The sequence below is a fragment of the Lepisosteus platostomus genome, chromosome 7, assembly GCF_059453375.1.
Source record: "Lepisosteus platostomus isolate fLepPlt1 chromosome 7, fLepPlt1.hap1, whole genome shotgun sequence".
Lineage (NCBI taxonomy): Eukaryota > Metazoa > Chordata > Actinopteri > Semionotiformes > Lepisosteidae > Lepisosteus > Lepisosteus platostomus.
Genome location: NC_142617.1, coordinates 50932024 through 50950780, shown reverse-complemented (window position 1 = coordinate 50950780; position 18757 = coordinate 50932024). Strand labels below are relative to the sequence as shown.

Sequence of the window (18757 nt, the reverse complement as noted above, 5' to 3'; positions counted from 1 at the left end):
GCTGTAACGCCTTTCCCTGTGTGTGTACCTTTCCCCGGTTCGAGTTAATAAATGTGTTGTTCAACCCCATTCCAAAACTAAGGTTGCTGCTGGAAGAGGTGTTAGTGGGGCCAGCAGGGGGCGCTCACCCTGTGGTCCATGTGGGTCCTAATGCCCCAGTATAGTGACGGGGATACTATACTGTAAACAGGCGCCGTCCTTCGGAGAGGTCCTGACTCTCTGTGGTCATTAAAAATCCCAGGGCGCTTCTCGAAAAGAGTAGGGGTGTAACCCCGGTGTCCTGGCCAAATTTCCAATTGGCCCTTACCAATCATGGCCTCCTAATAATCCCCCTCTATGAATTGGCTACATTACTCTGCTCTCCTCCCCACTGATCGCTGATGTGTGTTGAGCGTTCTGGCGCACTATGGCTGCCGTCGCATCATCCAGGTGGATGCTGCACATTGGTGGTGGTGGAGGGGAGACCCCATTACCTGTAAAGCGCTTTGAGTGGAGTGTCCAGAAAAGCACTATATAAGTGTAAGCAATTATTATTATTATTATTATTATTATTATTATTATTATTCCTTGAGTCCGATGCTTGCTCCATTTCTTGCCGAACCCGAATTCGTTACAGTTCTTAACTCCTACAGGTCGAGCATGTATCGAGCTGCTACAAGCAAACGCATGAACTGCCGCTTGCGTTCCAGAAACACTTGTATTTGGGAAGCCAGGCTGTACTCCTTAAAAACCCAAGGTGCCTGTAGCACCTCATGTGTCTTGTTTGTTTCGGGAATGGTCTGCATTTGGCTAATAAACCAAAAACCTCGCGCTAGATAGCTCTAAGAGTGTCTGACGACAACAACAGCCAACAAGGCTACGGCTACGCATGCACCCCCCCGCTATATTTACATAATTTTCTTATTGGTCACAAAAGATACAGTAAGCCAATAGCAAATCACATGAATAAAAAACCTGTAACATTAAAAAATAAATCATGTAACGCAAACAAGGGAAAATAAATCTTAAATTACTTTGGACTGATTGGGTAGGCCTAGGATCAATCAGGGTGGGCCTTGCTCGCGTCCGCTGGAGCTCGGACGCTCGGACTGCCAAACCGTTTACTGTGGGAACTCTCCTGCTCTGCCCGGATAGTCATGACCTCTGTCTGCTGCATATGATAGGATTGGACCTGTAGCATGGACCAGAGTTGGTCTGCGTTAGGACCTGAGATAGATTTAGGATGAAGGGTCAAATTAGGAGGATTTGGTGTTGGTGTCAGATTAAGGTTATGGGTTTCAAAACAGGGGTTAGGGTTAAAACTAGGCTAGTCCTGAAATATGGGTAATGGTTAGGTTTAAGGTTATGGTTAGGGCTAGGAATTAAGGATAGCTAGTGCTTAATTAGGAATAAAAAGAAGATGGCATCCGGTTCATTATTAATAATAATAATTATAATAAATGCTTACACTTATATAGCGCATTTCTGGACACTCCATTCAAAGTGCTTTACAGGTAATGGGGGCTCCCCTCCACCACCACCAATGTGCAGCCCCACCTGGATGATGCGACGGCAGCCATAGTGCACCAGAACACTCACCACACATCAGCTCTCAGTGGGGAGGAGAGCAGAGTAACAAAGCCAGTTCATAGATGGGGATTATTAGGAGGCCATGATAGGTAAGGGCCAATGGGAAATTTGGCCAGGATGCCAGGATTACACCCCTACTCTTTTCGAGAAACGCCCTGGGATTTTTAATGACCACAGAGAGTCAGGACCTCGGTTTTACGTCTCATCCGAAGGACGGCGCCTGTTTACAGTATAGTGTCCCCATCACTATACTGCAGCATTAGGACCCACATGGACCGCAGGGTGAGCGCCCCCTGCTGGCCCCACTAACACCTCTTCCAGCAACAAACTTAGTTTTTTCCAGGAGGTCTCCTATCCAGGTACTGACCAGGCTCACACCTGCTTAGCTTCAGTGGGTTGCATTAGCTGCTTAGATCTTAAATTTCCCCAATAAATCACAGAAAATGTGTATACCTCAGGGTGGCAACACATTGTCTCTATTTGTAATTGGCAATGAACTCGCCACTAGCACACACGCCGTGCTTATCTGCCTGTAAACACTACTTATGGCACTGCTCACTACCCTGCACTCTGACCCCAAGCTTCTCTCCCTGTTTGTGTGTCTCGTGGAGAGCAAGCTGGGGTATGCGAAAAGACAAATTCCTAATGCAAGAAATTGTATATGGCCAATAAAGTGATCTTATCTTATCTTATGCTGTCTCTTGACTTTCATAAATAGCACCGAGCACACGAACACCGACACGCTTCCTCTTTATCTATGATTCACTTCAATGTACCAACGTTTAATGAAACTTTTATTTTGTGAGGAGTGCTGTAATACCGTACACGATTATTTTCTTTTAAAAAGCAGTATGTCCTCAGGTGAAACATTCTGCCGCTATATGGAACGTGTACACAATCCCCGATCTAGCGCACACTTCCGGCAACAGCAGTTTAACGCTGGGCACGAGCCAGTCGCACGCCGGCGCCTGTGACGTCAAAGGTGTTTAAAATGGGCCGCGCTCCGACCCGCGTTCAGAGGAGTCGCGAGGAGCTCGAGGCGAGGAGGTTTACCAGGGAAGACGGACATCACAAACATCACACGTCTGCCTTCGGAACAACCGACAAACAAAAGCTATAGGAGTTCGCCCTGTTAAACAAATTCAGGATTTTCTTACAGCTCGCACATAGCAGATTGGACCTGCCAAACCGGGGTCGCTGTATGATAATACGTTATCCAGACTTAACGGTGTCAGCTATAGGAAGAGATGCTGAACGACTTCTACTAGGTATGCAAAGTTATGTTATCGCTTGTTTGATGTGTTAAATTAAGTTTACAGGTCTTGCTTATACAAGCCCCGTTTAATGCTGTATTCTGCATTTTGCTGTCAGAAAGCTTCCGCAATCACAGGTGCTTCAGTAAAACCGCTGTGTCTCCGAGTTGTGAGGAGCGTTTCTTGTACGGCAGCAGTGTGAGTAGCGGTGTTGTGTTCTTTGTGTAGTGTTGTGCTGTCCAATTTCCGAAAGACGGTATTTCTGACTCTCTCAGCACTTGCCGCGGGAAGCCTTAACATTGTGAAAAATAAACCCCGTAGCGATAACCGCTTCATATAAGAACAAACGTTAGGTCAGAATGTGAAGAGAATGGTATTTTTAAACGAGTACGAAATGCACGGGTGCCAGATGAGAATGAGCGTGGAAGAGGACGACGTTGTTGCGAAACCCACTCCCGACGGTTCGGGTGGGACAGAGGTTCTAGTTTCGCTGACTTCCCAGGACACGTATTAAAAGGGTGGTAACACCTCAAACTAATTTAGTTAACATACCGCAAAACCCGAGATTTGGGCGAAAGTACAGCACCTTTGATGTTTTAACCACTGAATTAGGAAAAATACGTCGTTTAGCACGTCTTACATAAACGTTTCCTGTAGTGGCTCTTCGCACTGTTCTCCGGTGATTTGAATTCGTTTAAACTTGATGATACTTGTCTTTCAAATATTGCCAGCGTCCTGTACAACACGGCGCACTGTCATGCACTGCGCGCCAATTGCGTCGAAATGATTGCGAAGCGCGTGTCTTTACTAGTGAGTAAACACTAGTGAGTGGAGGTCCAGTAAGTGTGCGAATTAGAGGAAACTAACAAAAACCGCAGCTGCCTGGCCGTGTGATGTCCGACACCCCCGGATTCACTGCCCAGTATCCAGACAGAGACGGTATCGCTACACAGGGGTGTGTGCCCGACAGACAGGACAGCGTCGATATCCCGGCTGTGGCGGTGCTCTGAGTCACTGTTACGGTCCAAGCACCGCAAAGCGAGGTCGGGTGTAGCCGAATTATATCGACGAGCACGCTATAGCACTAGACCTGCACAGCCGTGACTGGGCTTTAACCGGATAAAAAGGACTCTAACACTCTTGTAAAATTAACGTCAATTGATGAGGTCACATGTGTGTCCTATCTTACCAGCTTCAATGGTCTTTTGGAAATTGCGGTAATGTGTTTGTTTTCCCCCCATTACACAGTGCTTTAGCTGATCAGTGTGAATACTTTTACTCCCGATGACAGAGGGGATCGCTCGCAGTTAACACTAATGTTGTTTTTGAGTCGTAAAAGGTGTCCGCTTTGAATGTTGACTGAACTCTCCGGTTCTTGAGGTAGTCTTTCAAGCTCAGTTACCGCGAGTCCTCAAGAGTTATAACATTCGTGTATGTATAGAAAGGTGGGTTGTGGGTGCGGGATATACACTAATCGCAGTGTCCTAACGGAGATGCTGGACGAGCTCCCTAGACTGACGTTAAAAGCGAAGGACCGTTCTCTTTCAAAAGGCTGGGATTCCGCGGGGGACTTGCCAATTCTTCTAATTGATACATCATGGGCGTTATAAATAATTTTATTGTACTGCGCAGTGTCAGGGAACTGATTTCCCTGGTGTCATCATTAAGCACAGAAAAATGCACAGGATTATTTTAAACCACTCTTCAGATCTGCGCTCACTGTAACTCGCAATTTAGATAACAGTAGCGTCTCTGCGATCAAAACGCAGAGGGTTACCGTCACGCCTTCGTTTCTAATACACAGGGAGATACAGAGGGCGTCCCTCCAATACCTCCATAGACTTTTACTAAGTTTCTTTCAATATGGTTGTCTCCTTTCCCCCGTCTTTGATCCAAAGCATGTGTCTGGTGTTTCCGAAGTACTTCAGCTTCATTCGCTCCAGCGACAATGAACGTTGTGTCGTGCAGGGCTAGGAGCCAGTCGATAGGAAAGCGATGTGGGGTCTCCGACTGAGCTGGACCGGAGGGTCTCCGTTGTCTGTTTCCTGTGGTGAGGTGAGCTGACTGCCCTTCACGAGGGGGGTTGGCGAATGGAATCGCTATTGATCTGCCGTTGTCATTAGGAAAGCGCGCGACAGGGGAGTGGAAGAGCACGGTGGCGGGTGGCGGCCTTGGTGTTCGCCGCTAGATGGCTCCCTTGAGCAAGAAAGACGAAGCCGGCTCAGACGGCGGGTGCTGAGGCTGTTGTCTGTTGTGTTATATCATTGTCGTGTTAATTCTATAAATCTTTTTTATATTAAAAGAAGATTTAAATGCATGGGGAGACTATCCGATCTTGACAAGCTCTCGCAGGTGAAGAATTAGCACTTGGCATGGTTATTCTTCTAATGACTAATTCTTCTAATGACTTATTAACTGATTTCTGTGTCTCATGGAGAGTAAGCTGGGATATGCGAAAAGATCATTCCTAATGCAATAAATTGTAAAGGGTTAATAAAGTGATATTATTATTATTATTATTATTATTATTATTATTATTATTATTATTATTAACAATTGGTCCTAATATTAAGTACATGAGCCAAGTGGCTTTCTCTTGTTTGTGTTTTGTTATCGGGCATCTTTGGTTTCTAGTAGCTAATCGAACTTTTATTAATTGTATACTCTAATGTGTCTACATATATGACCATGTAAAATGTGTTTTAAAAAACCTGTTTATTGTTTTCTGATTTCTAGGCCCTTAGACATTCCTTTTCTCCTTTCTCACTGTTTCCACCTGTACCCCGATGTTACTTACAGAATATAATAAGCACTCTAACCAACACCAGCAGAAGACAAATATCCTTTCGTTCAGCATTTATTTAAGAATATTTATTTTAGTTTGATCCTATGCCTCAGACAATTGGAGGTGATACAGACTGGGCCCCAGTGTCTGTTGCTGTTTAGTATATGGAGTAAACCCTTTACTGCACATTGGGTGTCTTTAGAGGAGAAGCACGTCTTTTGAAAATTAAATGCCGTATAATTTTCTGAGAGCTGATCCATGGCTTTTAAAATCCTTTTTTTTAGACCACACCGTCGGAGAAACCCCACTGGGGAAACTCAGATGGAGAAAGAGAATCTAGAATCGTTAACAAATTTGCCAGCTAAGTGTCCACCACATACTCCTGATGAGTTTGGGGAAATGAGCAGCTTCACTGGTTCATCAGTCTGGTGTTAGTACTGTCCATCGTTAATGACCCTTTTCTCGAATAGAGACGTTTGGACTTGGCCATGGGTACGGCTGTGAGCTCAGTGGTATTCCTTACTATTTGAGGTAGCTAAGCGGTGGTGATGTTAGTGATCGTGCTGCAGTGTTTCCGTGTGAAAACGAGGAGGATGAGAGTTCCTCTGGCTCGTCGTGTTTGAGGACCCTGTACAGTTGCCTTTCCCAGCGTGCCCTGTGGTAGGCCAGCAGGGCAGCGGTTGTCTTGTCTGATCCAGCAGGGCTCCAGCCTGCCTCCTTCATGCTTCAGCGTCGCTGGGCAATACCCGGGGCCCAGCTGCAGCATGCTGGCGCGCGTGTCCCGAGGCTGTTTGTTTTCCTTCCCGTGACGCGGAATTGATGAATTTGGCCAGGTGTCACCAGCAGGTGGCATTGTACGGGCAGGCCACCGAGGCCCTTCCGAATGCCTGGAAGAGTGGTCAGGCTGGGCTAACTGGGAGCCCCGTTCGGCCGGTCGTGACCCGGCCGGGAGGAGACGCTGGGCACTGTGCCCAGCTCGAGGAGCAGGGCCCCGTCCCGCGCAAGTCGCCTGGAAGGCGCGTGCGCGAGGCCCTCTCGGGGAAGTGCTGGGCACAGTCCTCATGCATGGCTTTGGAATCGTTAACCGAACGGTAGCGGTCTGTCACTGGGGCATTCGTCATAACTGCACTTTGGCAATACAGCAATGCAGCTTTTGTTTCTGGTCCGAAGACCTAAGCTTTTAGTATAATTAAAACAGCTTTCTTTTTTTTTTCTGAAGATGCCCGTCACTCAGCTTTCTGTATGAGTAATTGTAAAATCCCCAAAGGTAGAATCTAAAACATTATGCTTGAGATGCACAAATGCTTTCATTTACTAATTATCGGAAACTAACTCTTGAGTTCTTATTGTTCTAGTCTTACTGTGATGTCGTCTGTAGGGTAGTTGGCCGTTTTTTTTAAAAAAAAACATTTTTTTGAGGTCTGCTAGCAATCTGCACAATTTAAAGGCATGTGGGCCATAGGTGCCAGGGACCTTTGGAAACCACAGGTACTGTAGCTAAAGCAGGTCCTGCCTGGGATCGCACTGCAGCGACTCGGGGAAGCAGCTGGGCGCAGGCAGACGCGTTTCAGACCTCCGTCTGCGGCAGAACTCCTCCGAAGCCGCTGTGCTCGGGCTCCCCTTTTCTCTCCCCTTCCTTTGTGAAAGTTACCTGAGCCGTCTGCGCATCTCCTTCAAGGGTAAAAGGAGCCGCTTGCTCATTCCGCGGGATGTTTCCCTGCCCAGTTTCTGTGGTTTACAGTCTAGTAAACCCTTTCAATCGGAAATCCGAATGTTTGGTTGGATCAATAAATTTAATTAGTGTTGATTAATGATGGAGAGCTGGCTGCAGAATGCAGTCATTACAATTTCCAAGGACACAATGTATTGGCGTTCTGGCATGTTTCAATTTCTATTGCAAAGGAATGTGCGCTGTACCCAGTACTGCAATTCATATTCTGTTTGTGTGCTAGGATATTTATGTATTTATATGTGCGTCTATGTCCTTTACTCTGGAAATGACATAGAACAGTCAATACTGCATTAGGATTCAGACCTTACCTATAGACTGACACGCCTGGCTCTACAATAACGTATTTATGAATGTGAAAACAGCTCTTGTTTGTTTAATGTAGATGGTTTACAAAATGAATTGTGTGAAGAGTGTTTTCTTATTCAGTGTTCCACCAAGCTTTGTTACACTGGACACGTTACATTTAATTTCATGCTGGAATTTCTAGAAATCAGAGCCAGACACTGGCTTTGTGGCTGGAGTACCCAGCAGGACAGCAGGTAAGTTAATGTAATATCTCAAGAACTGAGGGAGAGGATATTAGTGTCAGCGGTACCATGCGGTGCCTTTTTGTTTTTCCAGCGGGCGTGAATGAATATGTAGCTGAGTAGGGTGAGCCGAGTACGGTGAACAAGAGCTGCAAGAAACAAATCGCAGAGATAAAATACAGCACAACTCCATTAACTCCAGGTGCCCCCCGGCTCTGGCTCTTTGATTTATTCAGCAGCGGGGTGAGGGCAGGGGACGCGGCGAAGGAGCAGATGAAAGACTCGAAAGTGCCTCTGCGAGGGGCTGCGACTGGATGGGTCGCGGCGAAAGCACAAAAGGAAACGCAACCCCGTGAATGCCTGCCCCGGGGCGAGCGCCGCCTTAATGTGCCGAGGAGCGGGACGAGCTCCGCTCGGGCTGTCCCCTGACGCCCCGCTCCGCTCCCGGTGGGCGCTGCGGCCGGGCAGGGCGCACTCGCTCCCGACAATGGAAGGACCGAGCTCTTGTGCTCTCTCAGGGAGGCGTGAAGCCCTGCATTATGAAAGCTCCGGTGCCCTCCAAGACCAGCGTCTCCGCTGGCGACGCAGGTCCACGCTGGTGACTGTTCTTTCAAAAGAGTCCAGGATCTACCCCCCCCCAAACCTCCTCCTCCAGGAAACCTGGGCATCCCGGCGCAGACCCGCACCTCACGAGAGGCGAGGGACGCACGACCACAATAAAAAAAACAACACTTCGCAATTCATTTCCCATTAAATCCTTGGCTTGTTTTGCGCCTGTAATTAAAAACGAATTCCAGAGTGAAAAATGAGAAGAGGCCACCACCGGCTCTGTTCTGAAAAGCAACATTAGTTCACTCCTTCAAGCAGCGCCATCGCGATCGATTATTTGGTCGTAACCGTTTACGACATGGGTTTCAAAAATACAAGTCTGTCGTCTTACGCTCCTTTGAAGTTTTCTTTTATGGCTTGAAGATGGGCGATAACATCGGAGACAGCGGTTTTCTCTTACTGGTGATTCTGTGCAAAAACCCCTTTTGTGAGATTTGTCAATAAATATGGGAGCATGACTGTCAAGGGAGAATTTATCTTGTTTCTCGCTACTCTGGTGTGATCACTGAAAGACTTTCTTTAAACCAGTGTACTTGTGTATACTCCAGTCAATAACTGCGTTATTGAATGCAACTTTCATGCATAGAGCCGATAAATCTTTTTTTTTCCATACTTATATGTTTAGCATAGAAGGTTAATGAGATTTCTAATGCTTTTTCTTAAAAAAAAAACATTACAGAAATTTAAACAGGACAGCATCTGTCCAGCATCCAGTTTTTGGAGATGAGCTGATATTCTCATTGTCTGGCAAGAGCAGATTTCTGTTCTGAAGGCTTCGTCGAACAACTTGATGAAGTGGTGTCTCATTCTGCATCTTGCGCTTCAGAATAAATATTCTGATAGACGGCAGCTATTAGAGTTAAGTAGTGCAGCCAGTTCTGTGTTGCACAGATGCCTTGGAGCCAGGGCGACCACATTAGCAAAAATTAATGAAATATGAAATCACAAAGTAGCAGCACTTTCATACTCAAGACCTTTTCAGCTTTTTTGGCAACTGTCCTTATTTACATTTTGTTTTCTGTTGCAGAGCTCTGAATTTAAAGCAACTTGTGTTTTTCTTTCTCCTTTCTTTCTTCCAGCCAGTGAACATTATACAGGCGCTCTCTTGGTACCCTGGTGTGCTTTTTCTGCCCTGTTCATCTGCACATCAGTTTCAATATCAGATGCTTCTCCTTTATTCTTCAGAAGACTCCTCCTTCCCTAGGGAAACCTGCTCTTTGAAAGAGCCATTCTTGGATGTTCTTCCTCCTCATCTTTTTCTTCTTCAAATCAATAAATAAAAAGAAGGCCTGTATTTGCATTCGTTAGTGAAATCGCTGCTCAAAAGTCAGATGTGAAATCTGTGAGAATATAGGAGTTTAACAGATGGAAGAAAAGAGGGAAAGTCTCAAAAGCATTAAAGCTCATTTTCCTAATGCTCATTGTCATAATTTGTTTGGGTTGCTGATGCTTGAAATTCCACATGGTCAGGCCTCGCATCTCACTGTAGACAGGCAGTGTGCAGATGGAGGTTGTTTTCTCCCTTTTTTGGAGTGTGGTAGCATGAGGATTAGTGCAGCTTCCTTTATTCCTCTGGAGGCCATGATCCATTTATAGGATTCCATCTGGGAGTTGGGAACCTGTCTGTGCGGAGTTTGCACGTTCTGCCTTCAAATGGGATATTGCCAAGCGCTTCTGCTTCCTCCCACCTCACAGATCCTGGCATCCTGTTCAGAGATAAAGCAGTCTTGGAGTCCCGCACTGTGCCCCCGTTTCATTTGGGGTATGTCCTGGTTTTTCCCGACTCTCACAAGAATAAGTGGTTTTCTGATGAGGGAGGAGTGCTCTTCTTTCTTAAGTTTTTTTTTTAAATAGTGCTTCAGTTCTAAATCAATTGTTTTAGATGGGCCACCCTCACAAAGCTCAGATCTCAATTGTAGAATACGGGCATATGTTCCCTTTTCTGGGAAACAGTAGGACAACATCACATGGACAATCTCAGCATAGTCAGCTAATGATGAGACATTGATCTGAACTGGACTTGTAGGACACCTGTACTCCAAACAAAAGCCTTTACTGCTTTAGACACTTGGGAGTCAATGTTTAAGACAAACAAGAAAGTACCATCAAAAATGTGGTGGTTGTATTCTGAAGTCAGTACTTCAGAATACGTCAGTACTTCAGAATACTGTGTGTAGGTATCTTGTAAAATGTGTGAGCTTCTATCCAGTAGTTGGAAATTTAAAACACCTCTAAGGTCTATTGCTATAATGTCCAAATTCTTGTTGGACCATTTTTTTTAGCACAGCACCTGTGTGTCTGGTTTCGAATACAGAGTGACTGACTCTGAAGGGTCATTTCCTCACTCCTCCATGTTTGTAGCCGAATGAGCCACAGGTGCTGCTCTGTTGGTGGAGCTTGTGATGAAAGTTCCTCCAGACTATAGTGTTCCTGCAAAAAGAAATACCATTGAAGCACATTCAATGGCACTTACACACTGTATATTTGCAGCCAAGTATCCTCCTGACTTGATAGCATCAGCATCGGTGATTATTATGTATCGGACACCCTCTTGAAGGGTGACTTACTACATATGCAATTAACCTGAAGCATGATTTATACCTTAATTTTGGAATTAGCATGTACATCCGAATAAAAACAAAATCTGCTGGCTGACACCGTTCAGAGCCGCTGTACGAGGAGAAGAAGTGGTAATAGTAGTGAAATCCTCCGCACTGAATTGCAGAATCCAATTCCTTGCTAAGTCGCCGTCCCCAGAGAGTGTGTGGGAATGCCAGGATGGAGACTGCCAAGTTCGGGGGTGACTGGCCTGGCGGTGGGGTGGCCGCGCTGGTATCTGCTCGTTAACGCCTTCGTCAGTTCTCCTCTGGTCCGACTTCATGGCAGAGCGGTTCTCATGGGGATTCTGTGACTTTCCGCAAATACTGCTGACGTGCTCGCTCCCATCTGCCAATTCTCGTCAGAGGAGTATTAACATAAACGCCTTGTCTCGGGGCCGCCTCCTTCCTGCCTGTCCGTCCCCGAGGAAAAGCAAAAAGACAAAACGAGACGGGTTTTTTTCTGTAGCGAGGCCTGAATCCGTGACAGGTGCTGAGTACAAAAAAGTGGTTACAAATTAGCTTATGTTTGATGAATTCAATGGCACAAATGCGTGTCAGGGATGGTAATACCTTCGCTTGCCCCATCTTCTTTTACATTAGCATCCCTGGAGACTAGTAATAGGAGGTGATTCTGTGCCTCGCTATATCTGCAAAACTGCATTCTCCAAAAAGTGCAAATTACTTAGTGACTCCTACTAACCCCCCCCCCCATGCACATACACGTCTGTATTCTTTGTCTTCAAAAGTTTCAGTCCCATCAGTTATCTTAATGTGTGCACTTTTACTGGGCGTCTTATTCAGCTGCGCTTTATCACAGAAACCCTTGGAAAGCCACGTGCACATTGAATGCGAGTTGGAAACAGCAGGGAACAGGAGGTCTAGTTCACCACCATGTTAGGCGGGGTAATAAATCGAAACGAAAGCAGCCCAGAAGGAGCTGGCAGAAGCTACAGAGCACGAAATCGAGTCTTGTGGACAAGAGGGTCTCACTTGTGTCCACTGAAGATCCAGAAATGTGCAACCGTGTGTTCTCATATTCCAATACTGTAGGTGCCTGGCTGTCTGTGTATGGAAAGAGTTTACTGGAGGTGGAGAGGTTAGAATAGATCTAGGGCAGTTGTCATTTATTCACTGAAGCTAGTTTGGCAGTTTTAAAGCCTTAAGCGCTTTGCAATCCAAAGTCTTTCTCTGGGTGCAAATTAGAAAGCTACTTTAGGTGAAATGTAGAGATTTTGTTACGTAGACAAAACAAGCAACCCCTTTTCCAAGTGGATTTACTCACTGGAGGAAAATCCTGCCAAATCTCCCTCTCGCTTTTCTGTTAATATTTTGCCATTAAGCGTTAAACTGCTCACTTAACAGCTAAGCTCTGGTCTCTGGCGCTCCATGCAATGGAACTTAATTTCACAAATAAACTCTGCCGGGGACATGTGCTGGGGATCAATAGGATGGAAATAGCTTCTGGTTTTCCCCCAAGTGTTGCAATGGATTACTGTACTTAGTTTTCCAGTAATATAAACCCCTTTTTTCCTTTTAAAGAGAACATTAAAAGTGTTTTCAGAGCTAGAGCTAGCAGGACTGGTCACAGAGGAGGGATCTTGGAGAGTCTTTAGTACTTGAAGTCCTAAGTGACTCCACACTTTGGGGAAAAAAAAGAAAGTGTAAATGTTAAACAAGAAAGATAGCTTACACTAAAAGCCAAACTACCCATCTAAAATAAGCCCTTGCCCTTAAATAAAACGGCGTTTGCTGCTCATTTATTAGTTTAAATAAAAAAGAGGATGCTTGCTTTCTTCTCCCTCCCTTCGTCTGGATGGCCCGCTGTTGAAATAGATCCACACTTCACGTACTGTATCCATCACCGGTCCTGTCCTGTTGTGGGAGTTCACTGCAGATTGGACCCACAGCTCCTGCTGTGCCTCTGTGAAGCTGCATTGCCGATGACTGACGCCCACCTCCCTCCCCATGCAAAGAAGCTTCGGTGTCTGATGGCATTTCACATTATTGATAAAGTCATGTGTGCATCCCCGCATTAGCGGGCTAGCTTATTCAGCAAGAGTGTGGTAGCAATAATCAATAGATCCCAGTCAGGGCTGTAAATTAAACGGAGTTTGAGTTGCACCTGGGATTTGACAACTGGTGTATAACTGAATGCTCTGAGGTTCGACTCATGCATTATGCAGCAGACAGTGACCAATTCAGGCTGGCTAGATCTTTATAGTGATGTGAGCACAGGGCCTTCCCATTTGTGGCTAAAGAAGGGCAGGAAGGGATCTGAGGAAGACCAGCGGGCTGTTGCGCTGCAGCAGAAAAAACCTTTGGACCTGTGAGAGGTAAGAGCTCGGAGGTGAGGCCACATCTTTCTGTTTGTGTTGGTTGGTGCAGTTTTGGTCTGAGTCAGGTCAGGCCAAGGGCAGTAACTGGGAAGGTGAATCACAGCTTGAATAAATGAAAAAGGTAGGGCATGCTTTTCTCAGAGGGATACAGGTGTTTGACCACTCTAAACCAGCTGTTACAGGAGAAACGACTGAAAGTTTGGAATCGCGGTTGTCTGTGCTGCACTTCGCTCAGGAGCAGGACTTGTTTAAGACCTTGTAAGTCTTAATTCAGTCAACCAATTGCTCTCGACGTTATTCAGTTTAAGAACCCATTAATCAGATTATCGACAAAGTTATTCTTCTGAATTCCTTGTGAATTTCTAGTATTGGCTTTGTGTAAAAACGGTTACTGTGATTAATGTCTGGTATCTGTTTAAATGGAAAGATTGTTTCAAAGCATATTTTAATTTTAGTAAGTTAATGAGACATAAGTCTTCATTACGAGGAGTTTGTAAGCGGTGCGTGATCTTAGTGGAGACAGCATGTCTGTAGGAGCGTGTATTGTAACACAGAGCAATTGTGAAAGCTAGAATAATATCATCCCAACTTTTTATATAAAGGTGTTGATATTTAACGGTTGTTTTAATTAAGTTGTAATTTAATTGGTTATTATCATACAGTTCAGTGACAGCGGGAGTCTATTAATTAGCGATTCTGGTAATGACTAATTTTTTTGCCTTCTTTAATAGACGTCTCATAATCGCCTGCTCTGTTTTGTTCCGGGCGTCTGCTCCGCTCCCTTCTGATGTGCTTTGTTGCCGGCCCGGCTGTAACATGCACACCTGACAGGCTCAGTGTCGTGTGCTCGTGCATCAAGACACGCAGAAGGTCTCTGCGGGAGGGAGAGAATCAGGCGCTGAGCCCGGGTTCCCTCTGGCTGTGCTCTCGAGACAAGTGCGCTTCCTGTCCCCTCAAGGACAAAGGGGTGAGGTCGGGGGCTCTCCCTGCAATGGGAGTCACGCCTGCGGAGCAGCGATCGGCTCTCTGTGGGAATGCCCACGGTAGACCTCGCTCGGTGCCGCGCCGCTGGGCTGGTGCCCGTGGCACGTGCCCATCACATCGCGCACGGTTTAGAAGTCGTGGGCGCCTGGTTCCAAACGCCAAGGCCCCGTGTGAGCACTGCTTGCCTTGTCCATGCCCTGCTCCTCGGCAGAGAGTGGCGAGACCATGTCAACGCTCCGACGAGGATACCGGCGTCTCCTGTGGGGTGGTGGAGCTCCTGGGGGGAGGCGGAGCCCAAGGACAGGTCACTTCTCAGACAGGCACTCAGTGGGCCCATCAGCATTCCAGGCTATTGCCAGAACTTATTTTAGTCGTTAATGGCAGCAACTAATTATTCTCAATTCTGACTGTGATGGGGGATCACGAGAGGTTAATAAGCTATAAAAAGGGATAAATCAGCCCGAGGTTTTTCTGTCGGGGCAGTCAGGGGTGGAGGTGTAATAAGTATAGAGGCAGTTGCATTCAAATGTCTTCTCACTGTCTCCTGATGTGTGTTGTCACATCCCCGTGAATATAACATCACACTGATTAGCCTGTTTTGTACCTTTGATCCTGAAAGGAGAAAGAAAAAAATCTGCTAAATTACTTTTTATACACACTGCCTTTGCTAATGGTGGCCTTGACAAGACTACTTGCATATTTTGATATTAAGTAGATTTGTCTTGTCTGCTTCTGTGAAATTTACTGATAGGAGGTTTGACATATTATTTGTATTATAAATTGTGATTTATTCTGTGTGACCTGGGATGAACCAGACTTCTGAAAAAAAAAATGTGATTGCATGTAAATGTCGGTGCATCTGTGCAGTATACTTTCTGTTTTCTTTAGTTTTAAACCTTAAAGGATATTAAAAGGGCGTCCTTTTAAAGCTGGCAGGATTGGTCTTCTTTTACAGGCGGTCATCACCAGCTATACGGTACAGGCGCAATGTGGCCTGTGAACGATGAATCAGTCAGTGTCCCCAAAGATGAGGCCAGCTTTCACATGGACCACGCATTAATTCCACAAGCCCTGTAATTACTACACCTTATTGACGCCTTTCCGTTAAGGGGGTAAAAATGGAGATAAATGTGAATGACTTTGCACGCACTGGGAATAGCACCATCTGTATAGAGAGATCTCTCATAAAATAGACAAACCGTAGCTGACTGCTGTGACCACTCCCCAGCTGGGCTTGTGGAGCGGGTGCTCTGCTCACGCCAGGAGTTTAAATTGTCTCTGCAGGACACCGGGTGGAGGAGATTGGGGGAGGACACCAGTCATCAAGCGCCATTCCTGATTTCTCTGATTTCTCTCTTCTGCATAACTTGGATTGCCACCGGTTTGCATATTCTCAGAAGAAACATTATAGGATTGATTAGTTTGTGAAGTCGTTTAAGCATTAGAACATACACTGAAAGCCCCAATAGGATTCATAAAGTGATGTCCCTAAAGTCTGGGGGCGGGGTTAATTTAATCACAGCTCATGAAAATGCAGCAAAGATATCTGCAGAATACCTGAGTACATAGCCAACTTGTTTTATAAATAATTACAGTGCCCTTTTGTCATCTTATATACGGGTTAAGAGTTCATGAATAATTTGTACTATTGGGTGGTTTGTGATTAGAGCAAAATTGATGCTGTAATTCTCTCTCACTAATGAGCTAATTGATTCTCATTAGTTGCTACAGCATTTCAGCCAATAACACAGACTCTCCCTAACCCTTACTGGCAGGCCCTTCCAGAGAAAGGGCTTCCTTGGTGAATCACACCTTCTTGCATCCCTGTCAGGCTCTTCGTGCCTGCACGGCTTCTTCCAGGATCTCCATTCGGAAGGCTTTTCACGTGAAAAGCAGTCCCACAAAGGAGCTCTAGGGTGCTGCAGAAGTGGCTCAGTAGGTTTTAGTGCTTGGCGCGCATTAAGATGCCAAGTCTTGAGGAGCTCATGGCCAGTTTCAGTGCTGGAAGTGTGTGCATTGAATGTTCTATGAAACATGAATCCTAAACGGGGATGTTAACTGTGTTTTATTTTTCTGGTAGGCTGTGAATGTGGAGGTGCTGTCAGTGAGCTCTTTCTTTTCATCATGCCCTCTATTCGGCTCCCGCAGTCTAGCGCCGTAGAAACCCAGACTGATTTCATGAAACCCTGTGTCTTCTAAAAATAACTGTGAAGCAGCAGCAGTTTTCGGCGTTGAGCTAATTAATAAATGTTCTCCCAAAACTCCTGGGACACCCTGTCCTGAAAGGTCTACTAGAAAACAGTCGTCACCCGTTTTCTATTTTTAGATTGTTATGTCGTGGATGTCGAGATTGGCCCAGTCCCTCTGCCCTGGGCTTGTTGCATGTGCGTGGGGAGCACTGGGGCTTCGTGGGTGTCCTCTCATTGTGACCGGTGAGCCTCTTGGTCTGTTATCTCCGGACGGAGGATTTGGCTATTATCGTTTCTTCCCCCTCCCTGTCATGCATGTGTGCAGGATTGATGACTCAGACAAAGAACAATTTGTAAATCAAGGAAAAAGTTCAGCAGAGATGGTAAGAAGCAACCGAGGTGTGAAACTGCTAGTGCAGAAAATTACCCTGACAGCTGTGTCGTTATTCCTGCCTCCTCCCCCCCAGCCCTGTCACGGCACCGGTGTGTTTTAAACACACAGCCTGCACCCTGTCCCACAGCTCAGGAGGGGCCTGGCACAAACAGAAGAGCTCTGCACCCTGGTGCGGACTGTGACTCAGGCATCGCGGCTCTGGGGCTCAGAGATGAACATTTATAACAATGTTGACATCAAGGCATCTGGGGGCGTAGAAGGAGAGCATTACAGTAGCTTTTCCTGCCCGATATATGTATGCAGACATATTGACATTAATACACAGATGCAGCAACATCAGCTTTCAACACCCATTTCATCAAAGGCAGTTAGCCTGTAGTGCCCATATTGTAGGCCAGTGGGTTTGGATTTACGAAACTCCCAGTTTTCTGAGTGACATTTTTGAGGACGGGCTTCTTTTTTAAGAATGAACCATTCAGGCTCCGTTTGCTCATATTACAGTCAAGCTACAGGCGCAGAAATTTTTTTTTTTACTGCACACATCTTCTGATCACAGAAATCTGCTGCCATGGCATAATCTAACGTGAGGCTGGATTGGACTGATTCCATGAACTGTTAAGCTGCTGGTCCAGTCTGGGTCTGTTGGACCACACTAGATCAGCGATTCTGTCCTAATTACTGATTTGGAAGACCTCCATACAAATGAATGATTTTGACTGGTGTTCTCTTAGATAGAGGGTTGTCAGTCATGCTCTCGTTGCTTCTGCATGTACAGTACATGCTCCCTTTGGTCACACGTCTTTGTCGTTTGGCTGCACTGCTCTTGCCCTTTGTGGTAGATGATGCGTGACGTTCTCCTGTGCGCTGTGCAGCTCTGCCAGAGGAATCCTGGGAAAGGGAACGCACTGATAGGGGCGAGGTGAAGGCATCGCTGGGGCACTGCAGCTTGCACCATGCACTTGTAGTTCTGGGCCTGAGAGCCTGAGTCGTGATCTTGATTTCTGTGTAATCTCCCCTTCTCTCCAGAGCTCGGCGTGTCAGCAGACACAGAGCACCAGTAGGACATAGTGGTGGCTGGAAGAGGGGGTACGGATTATTAGCTCACAGGATGTCAGATCTGTAGATCATCTCGAGATGGCCCGTGTGGATTGTCCTGTGTACACAGAGCTTCTTCTACTATAGATTGCGGTTTTAATTTGTACTAATTTGTCAGGGGATTATGAGCAACAACATATTATCCTCTTATTATATTGACACTCACGGAGTGAGTAATTGCTTCGGTGGCTGAAAGAGCCTAATTGAGCCCTGCTGGGGGTTCACTGGAAATAAACGGCTGCCGTTAGAATCCAGCCGCTGCGCTACAGCTCTGACTGCAGGGCTGCTAAATGAGTGTCTGATAAGTGATGGGCTGATTTCAGGGAGTCACGGTAATAAGTTGCTAATGTTCCATGGTGTTAATTTGCTGTGTGGGTTTTGTAATTAAAACCCTGGGATTCTCAGGAATCTCAGAATTGCTACCATCGTGTTGCATGTTGGCTGCATGTCCAACTTTCTTGCAATCCTGTCAGTCAGTCTGAGCAGCGCAGTGCGACGCTGTGCACTGACTCTGGTGAGGACGGCTTTCAGGTTTTCATTCGGGTCCATTGCCTTTATTTCCCACTGATCTGTAATTATTTCCCCAATCCTAAAAACAACGAAGAATTCAAATAGAAATCTAAACCTCATTAAGAAAGCCCTTGAACGGGACAGAACGGGAAGGTAGGCATGGGGCCTTCATTC

At 46.0% G+C, this 18757-nt stretch overlaps 1 protein-coding gene across 4 annotated transcripts in view; it reads left to right on the top strand.

Annotated features, from left to right (window-relative positions):
- The first annotated feature begins 2495 nt into the window (after positions 1-2495).
- megf11 (multiple EGF-like-domains 11) overlaps positions 2496-18757 on the top strand; it is an 88654-nt gene continuing 72392 nt past the window's right edge. For 3 of the 4 annotated variants that reach the window (XM_088641061.1, XM_088641063.1, XM_088641060.1), the window contains exon 1: positions 2496-2837. The gene's annotated coding sequence lies outside the window, so the exon portion shown is untranslated. The remainder of the gene's footprint in view (positions 2838-18757) is intronic. The other variant, XM_088641062.1, reaches the window with a different exon arrangement.